Source organism: Silene latifolia, chromosome Y (assembly GCF_048544455.1).
Source record: "Silene latifolia isolate original U9 population chromosome Y, ASM4854445v1, whole genome shotgun sequence".
NCBI classification, from domain to species: Eukaryota; Viridiplantae; Streptophyta; class Magnoliopsida; order Caryophyllales; family Caryophyllaceae; genus Silene; species Silene latifolia.
The window spans coordinates 243,792,085-243,799,491 of NC_133538.1; the positions used below are offsets into that span (position 1 = coordinate 243,792,085).

A 7,407-nucleotide genomic window follows, 5' to 3' on the forward strand; every position below is an offset into this window, starting at 1 on the left:
GACTCGTGAAGATTGGAGCATGAAGATTGATGACGCTCTTTGGGCTTATTGGACGGCCTATAAGACTCCCATAGGAGCTTCCCCTTACAAACTTGTCTATGGGAAGGAATGCCACTTGCCAATTGAGTTAGAATAAAAAGCTTTTTGGGCAATCAAAGCTCTCAACCTTGATCTCAAATTATGTGGTCAAAGGAGGATGATACAAATCCAAGAGTTGGAAGAATTCTGACTACAATTTTATGAGAACGCTAAGATCTACAAGGAAAGGACCGAGTTGCTTCACTACAAGAGAATCAAGCAAAAGGCCTTGCACAAATGAGATAAAGTCCTTCTATTCAATTCCCGATATAGACTTTTTCCCGGGAATTTGAACTCTAGGTAGATGGGTCCTTATGTGATCACCGAGGTAGGAAAGTAGGGAGACTTTGATATCAAATCGAAAGATGGAAGCAAATTCAAGGTCAATGGCCAAAGATTGAAGCCATATTATGAGGGAGCATTCATTGGAGAGGTCGAGGTCACCTACCTCGGGCCTCATCATTCTTGAAGAGATCATCAAAAGGAGAGTTTGGTGGAGTCCTCCCTAAACCACCACTTGTAAATATACTAACCCTTCTTAAATTTACTTTTAATTTTATTGCACTTCTATCATACACATGATTCTTTCCATAAGAGTAAGTGAGGGAGGGTCACTAATCATTTTGATGAATGAAGGAACTAGTTTTAAAGTGTGAGGAAATATTTCTATCCGAGTGAAAGAAAGGCAGAAGGAATCCGAGCGTCAATTGCTCGGTGGAAAATTTGATACCGTCGTAGAGTTCCAAAAATAAAATTTATAATCCTAAATACTACTATAGATAGTGGCAGCCAGGGTCGAACCACAAGGAGGCAAGCAATTTAAAGTTGTCTAATTTAAGTCTAAAGTAACAGTTTTGGGGGGTTTGATTTGAATGATTCTATAACTAAAGGTAATAAAATCAAAACTAAACTAAACCAAATAAATGAGCAGTAGATGAAAATAGATGAAATCAAATATTAAAAGGATGCTAAGATGGCCGGTTCACTGTAGTTTTGACGGCAGTAACTCTAAGTAAACTGATTTAAGCATGTTAGACGGGAAAATAAAAAGTCCTCTCGGTCCAATTTAACAGGTAACAACCTTTTGGCCTAAGCTACGGGTCCCTAAGTCTCACTAATATAACTTTCGTTCTTGATTAATGATACTTCAAGCCTAAATTAACTTATCTGTCGATCTTATTAATTTAGTCGTCTTAATTTAGTAGTCTATTTCCCTCCCCTATCTTTCGATCTATCGGGTCGGTCGATTCCTAAGCATTCAACTAGTCGTGTGCACTCGATTCGTCAAATATAGCAATTAAATTAATTAAGTCGAAGCTAATCTAACACGTGGCAATCGATCAACCATGCAGGGCGGTCGATCGACCTACGGACCCAGTCGATCGACCAACGAAGTCAGTCGATCGACCAGAGGCCGATAACAGGTTACCTATTGTCGAAACCGTCTAACCTACAGATCTCCTACATCTTAGCATATAGGATTTAGCTACTCATGATGCTGATAATAACAACAATAAAACAAATAAAGCAATTGAATTCATAATTGAATTAACTAAATAAATAACTAACATGAAACGAGGATTTGGCTTTGGGAAATCTAAACTAGCAATTCTAAACTACAGAAGAATTAAAGCAACGAAATTGAACAAAGGAACAGAGGAATACCGTAAAGAAGAATTGAAGACCCAATGCGAAAAGAAAACTTTATTGATGAAAACTAATCTAAACTAATGACATAATCCAAAATTCAACTACTGTGTATTGAACCCTAATTAATTCGATCCCTAAAAATAACCTGATGATCTCTTCTGAAACATAGGGTTCATGTTATATAGGAATATAGCGTGATTCTTATTCCTAAAACCTAATTACAAGTGGTCTTCCAACCCTCGTATTTTAATTTGCGCGTCAGTCTCTTGATGTGGTCGATCGACCACTGGGACCAGTCGATCGACTGACTGCTCTTCCTGCAGTCAACTGTTCAGCATTCTGACAGTCTATAGACCATGTAGGTCAGTCTATAGACCAAGTTAGCTCGTAATCCGCTTCTGAAACTCTCGCAAATATATCTTTCAGGCCTTGCTACGCGCACCAAGTTCATTTCCCGAGTCAAATCTTCATGTCAAATCCTATGCCAAGCACTTAGGGACGGATTCGGCTCGATTTCCGCTGGATTCTTCACATTTCTGCAATATTACACAAAAAACACGAAAGTAGACGGAAGTAGGGAAAATAGTAGCATAAACTACATAATTGAGCTCTGAAATGCGTGTAAAATAGGGTGTAAAAAATCATATTTAGGACACGCATCAAACTTCCCCAAACCAAACCCCTGCTTGTCCCCAAGCAAGAACTAGACTCGATCCAAAAACCTAATGGAACGAGTTCAATCTCAGAGCGAAATGCAACTATAAAGCCTAAACCAGTTTAATGCAACAACTAACAATCAATTAGCAATATGAATCATGCAAACGAGTTATGTAGTCGTAAAAAAACTGCTGAACCGTCAACTATATAGACTTATCATTATGGACTCTCCCGGGTCGCTCAAATCACACATAAGCACAGGTGAATATATGTAAAGATAGAAAGAAGTAATTTTGTAATGACACTCACCTAACTACGACCTATAAGAACATGCCTGCAATCTAATATGAAAATAATCTCTACGACCGTACATATGCATTCCAACCATAAAAGACCATGACACATGCCGAGGTAGTTTTGGATATGTGAGGTATGGGTAAGAAGGAGCTAAAATGAATCTGGGAAAGCAGAGTTATAGCCAAGCTAGTTATTACTGAAAACCAAATTATAACAACACCCCAACTTCATACTCAAAATAAATCAAAACGGTGCTAACAGTAAGCACAAATCTCACATTCTCCATACAAAATTAATTCCCCAAATGATATTAATCGCAACATGGGAATATAAAATCACCAACTAATGAAGATCCAATCATGTGATTTTTTCGAATTTTCTTTCGCTACTGCAGCAAGCAGTCGATCGACCAAGTGGGACGGTCGATCGTCTGACCTCTTTTTTTTCGAATCATTTTTTTCCTTTTTTTTCTTTTCTTTCCCTTCAATCATTTCACCAACATTCTCAATAAGAGCAAATATAACCAAAATGATAAGAACACTCCCAAAGACTAATACTACTAGCTTGACAAAGGCAGGCTGAATATAGGATGTAGTTAAAGGGACAGAAGGCTATTTTTTACTATGTGAAGCTTATGGGCAAAATGAATAAAGGAGACCTCTTCCACATATGTCAACAAACCACAGACCGAATGCATACATGTATTAAACAGATTAAGTTCATATTTATGCATATTGATATAACATGTCTCATAAGGAGTAACTACTCACATTCCAAAATGAACTGGCACTACTACAAATCCCTTACGTTTATGACGCTTTAAGGTCTACGCTTCATAGGAGCGTCGATGGCTTTTATGATGTTATTGTGTAAATTGGGCCAATAAAGTGGGAAGCCCAATATGAGTTAGCGCAATAGGTTTTAAAATTTTAATCTGCGCCTAATTTTTTTTTTGAGGAAATCTGCGCCTAATTTTTCAATAGCGGTGCAGCGGGTATTTTTTAATTCCTAAATTAAAACCTAATTCTTCATCTTCCTTGGCTGATTTTGCTCCTTTCTCTCATCCTCCAACACACACATTTGAGAGCATCAAAAACAGTTTCCAAGGCTGACCGCATCTACTTGGAATAGATCTGCAAAATTCCTCATCAGGGTTCTTAATTTATTTCTTCAATTGTACAGAGTACATTTTTAATCAGGTAATTTTATCTCTCTATTTTACAATTTAAAGTTTTAACTCTAAATTGTCTATTGTCTTTCTACCAGTAGTAGTGGCCTTGTCAATTTACAACTAGATTCTCTATGTAACTAATCCGTATCTAATTTCTTTACATTTTAAAGCGGTTGTGTCTTTGTTGATGTTTGCTCGTCACTTTTATCTTATTATTTGGCATCCCTGCAATTGATATATGTACATCAAGTTTATCAAATTGTTTATTTTAGAAGTTGAAAGTATGCAATGGTCTACTTGGATTCTCTTCCTTGTGACGTAGAACATGTGTTCACCTTTATCAAGGTTGTTGACAGACTAATTTTCTTTATTACTTTCCCTGCATTTGATATAAGTTCACTAAGTTTATGAAATTGTTTGTTCTTCGATTTGATTTGTGTGTTGTGATAAACCTAGGTTTATCTCATGTTTAGGAAATAATTTCTACCCAGGTAGATATCTCTAAAGTAAGTATTTTGATTGAAATTTATTCTATCCTTCCATTTTCCATGTGTATTATACCCTGTTCAATCATTTGTTTACCTCACAATTACTCCCTCCTATTCACAATAATCTTCCCACTTCAATAAAATACTCCTTGCATATATTGAGAAGTGAGAAGATCATTGTGTATAAGGAGTGATAAACAAGTAAATAAATGAATGAGTCGGAGAGAGTAGGGGTGTTAATGAGCCGAGCTGGGCTCGAGCTTGGCCTTGCTCGTCTTGTGCTCATAAAGTAAAACTGGAGCATATGTGATAAATACAAAGCCTTTAATTATTAGGTTAACTCATGAATCTTATGTTGTTTAATGATGCCTAGGTGATTGGTTCTTAAGATGAATGAGCAATGGCTTCTGAAGATCAACATGTCTTACTGCTCATTGCAGATAGATTTAAGCTCACTATTGCGAGCATATGTGATAAATACAAAGCCTTTAATTATTAGGTTAACTCATGTATCTTATGTTGTTTAATGATGCCTAGGTGATTGGTTCTTGAGATGAATGAGCAATGGCTTCTGAAGATCAACATTTCTTACTGCTCATTGCAGATAGATAAAGGTAATCATTCGACAATTTTTTTTATTTCAATGCTTGTTGTACTTGACAAAATTGTGTTCCTATATAGTCATTTAATTCCCAAATGTAGTTATCAGGCTCTGAACAAGAAATGTACATGAAATCATGAAGTTACTCAAGTCACGTTAGAAGGTAAGAATAATTTTGATTGGCGACTTCGTTGATATTATGTGTGCTTGTGAGTACTGGACCTTTTAGCTGTTTAAGGGTGTATATTAGACTTCTGTAATAATCATTTATTTTTGTTGTGGTCGGGTCACGGTTCATAGTTTCTGATTCACTAACTTTGAGATATTAAGTGCAAATCACTAATCATTTCTTCTTCTTCTTCGTTTTATTTAATTTGTCCATGGCGGTTCTTTTGTTTATAATATAATCCCTCCATCCTAATCATTTGTTTACCTTTGATTATAATGCCCCCCACAAAGAATAAAAAGGCAAACAGATGAATGGGACAAAGGGAGTATCTTTTCTTATGTTAAACAATCTTCTATTGGTTGGATAAACTATCATAATGATTAACTAGGCTTATAAGTAGATTCTTCACTATAAGGCAGCTTCGATCGCTTAATTTGAATAGGATTTAAGCACAAGATGGATCAGGTATAATCTTACAGCGCATATGAAACACAATGCTATTGGATTTGAATGCCTACATATTTAAAAGATGTGCTGGTGCCATTTACATTAGGTGATCAAATTTGCCGTCTTTTGGTTGCATTGATCTAATATTCTTGTTTGATATTGTGTTCCTTACCACCTTGCCTAAGTTGTTTGAAATTTCATAATCAAGTGATAAATGGACTCTTACATATTTTTGAATGAAAATTGGCGCGGTTGTATAGATTACTAAGCGATGTGTGTACAAATTTTCTATTACATATCAGGTTTAAAGTTATGGACAAGCTATAATTTGGGGATTTCCTCATCAGAATTTGCTGGTTGATCAAACAAGAGGCATTCAATATGCCAAATGTAGAGTAATTACTAATTATTGTGTTCTGTCACAGCCTCAAATGATATATTTGTTAATGTTGCAGCATTTTGTTGTTTTCACATAGTTTTTCAAGTTTCTTTATATACTAAAAATTGCCTTTTTGCATTGACCAACTTAAGGTCATTTGATGCTAACAAGTTTCTAAACCCTTTCCCTTTTGCTCTCCAGATGATGCATTCTAAACTAACGATGCTATCAAAATATGTCTATTAAGCTTCCGATTTCAGGTACTTCACTCTTTCAATTCTATCCAAGTGCAATAAGAGTAATGGACTGTTGAAAAAAATGACGACACAGTTTGCTCAAATACTGGACCTCTTTAGTACTGGAAAAGCTACGACTGAAGTTATAGACATGGCAAAATCAGTCTTGAACATGAACATGGGCAGTACACAGGTATGCGTAATTTTTTTTACTTCTCCTTATATAAATCAGTCTGGAACTCTTTAATTTTGTTTCTTTTGAGTGAAGTAGTTAAGTCGCGGTTTGCTTGTGCCTCGTGGGTGCGTGTTTGTGTTGTAATTGGCTGGAGTTTCTGCTGCGACTCTAACTTATTTCTATTATTGGGAGTTCTAACTATATTTAGTTAATTGTCCTCCAATCATGTTTTTCTTGCGCTATAATTTTCCGAGATTGTGATTGTTTTTGTGCTTTATTGACCTGAATCTAATATTGTTTAGTAGTCTCATCCTCTCGCTAATTTTCTCTCTTCTTACCTTTCGACGGGTAATTCTATTCAGCACAATTTTGAAACATTTTTGTGAAGTGTATATGTACTAATCAAATATATTCATATAAATTATATTTTCTTTGCCCGTTATAGGTTTCAGATTCATCAGATGGTTTTGATGCGCCTTCAAATGTTGATTGAAGATGCGCCTTCATATGTTGATTGAAGTCTCTGTGACATTGCGCCTACATGATTGAAGTCCCTACCACATTCAAACTACTGGATCAGTGTCCTTGTCTAGCTAGTTACGTAGCATTTTTTACGATTTTTTGGACTTTTACTATCTTCCGGATCCCTTTTGGTATTTTTGATTTTGTCGTACTAAAAATTACGTACTAGTTTATATTAGTTAAATTGTCAATGCTAGCTAGCTATAGTATTTGTGATAGAGACGGTATATGTATCAAACGTATAATTATTTATAAAAGTACGTGGGTACGTTATTAATTATATACGGAATACATTGCATTATGTTTTATTTTTTATGATTTAGTAATGATAGCTAGTAGTACTATATTATTTATAGGTGTATTTAATTAATCTCTACGTACGATTTTATCAGAAATCAAAAAGTCGAAATTAGACCGTGACAAGAAGAAGTGTCAATATATGAATAGTTGACGCCTAATTCCGTCTCATCGACTGACACATAAAACCATCAATAGTCGCGGAAGACGCTTAAAAGCGTCACATTTATTCACAATTAA

The 7,407-nt window shown here is 35.5% G+C and overlaps 1 long non-coding RNA gene across 3 annotated transcripts; it reads left to right on the forward strand.

Moving 5' to 3' along the window:
* Positions 1 to 3,647: 3,647 nt before the first annotated feature.
* On the forward strand, positions 3,648 to 7,131 carry LOC141627375 (uncharacterized). Of its 3 annotated transcripts, none has more exons than XR_012536947.1 (5): positions 3,648 to 3,881; positions 4,126 to 4,955; positions 5,044 to 5,105; positions 5,861 to 6,366; positions 6,794 to 7,131. It is a non-coding gene; the product is annotated as an uncharacterized LOC141627375 (long non-coding RNA). The 3 variants fall into 3 exon arrangements; XR_012536949.1 differs by having other exon boundaries at positions 6,198 to 6,366; XR_012536948.1 differs by having other exon boundaries at positions 4,879 to 4,955.
* The last annotated feature ends 276 nt before the right edge of the window (positions 7,132 to 7,407 follow it).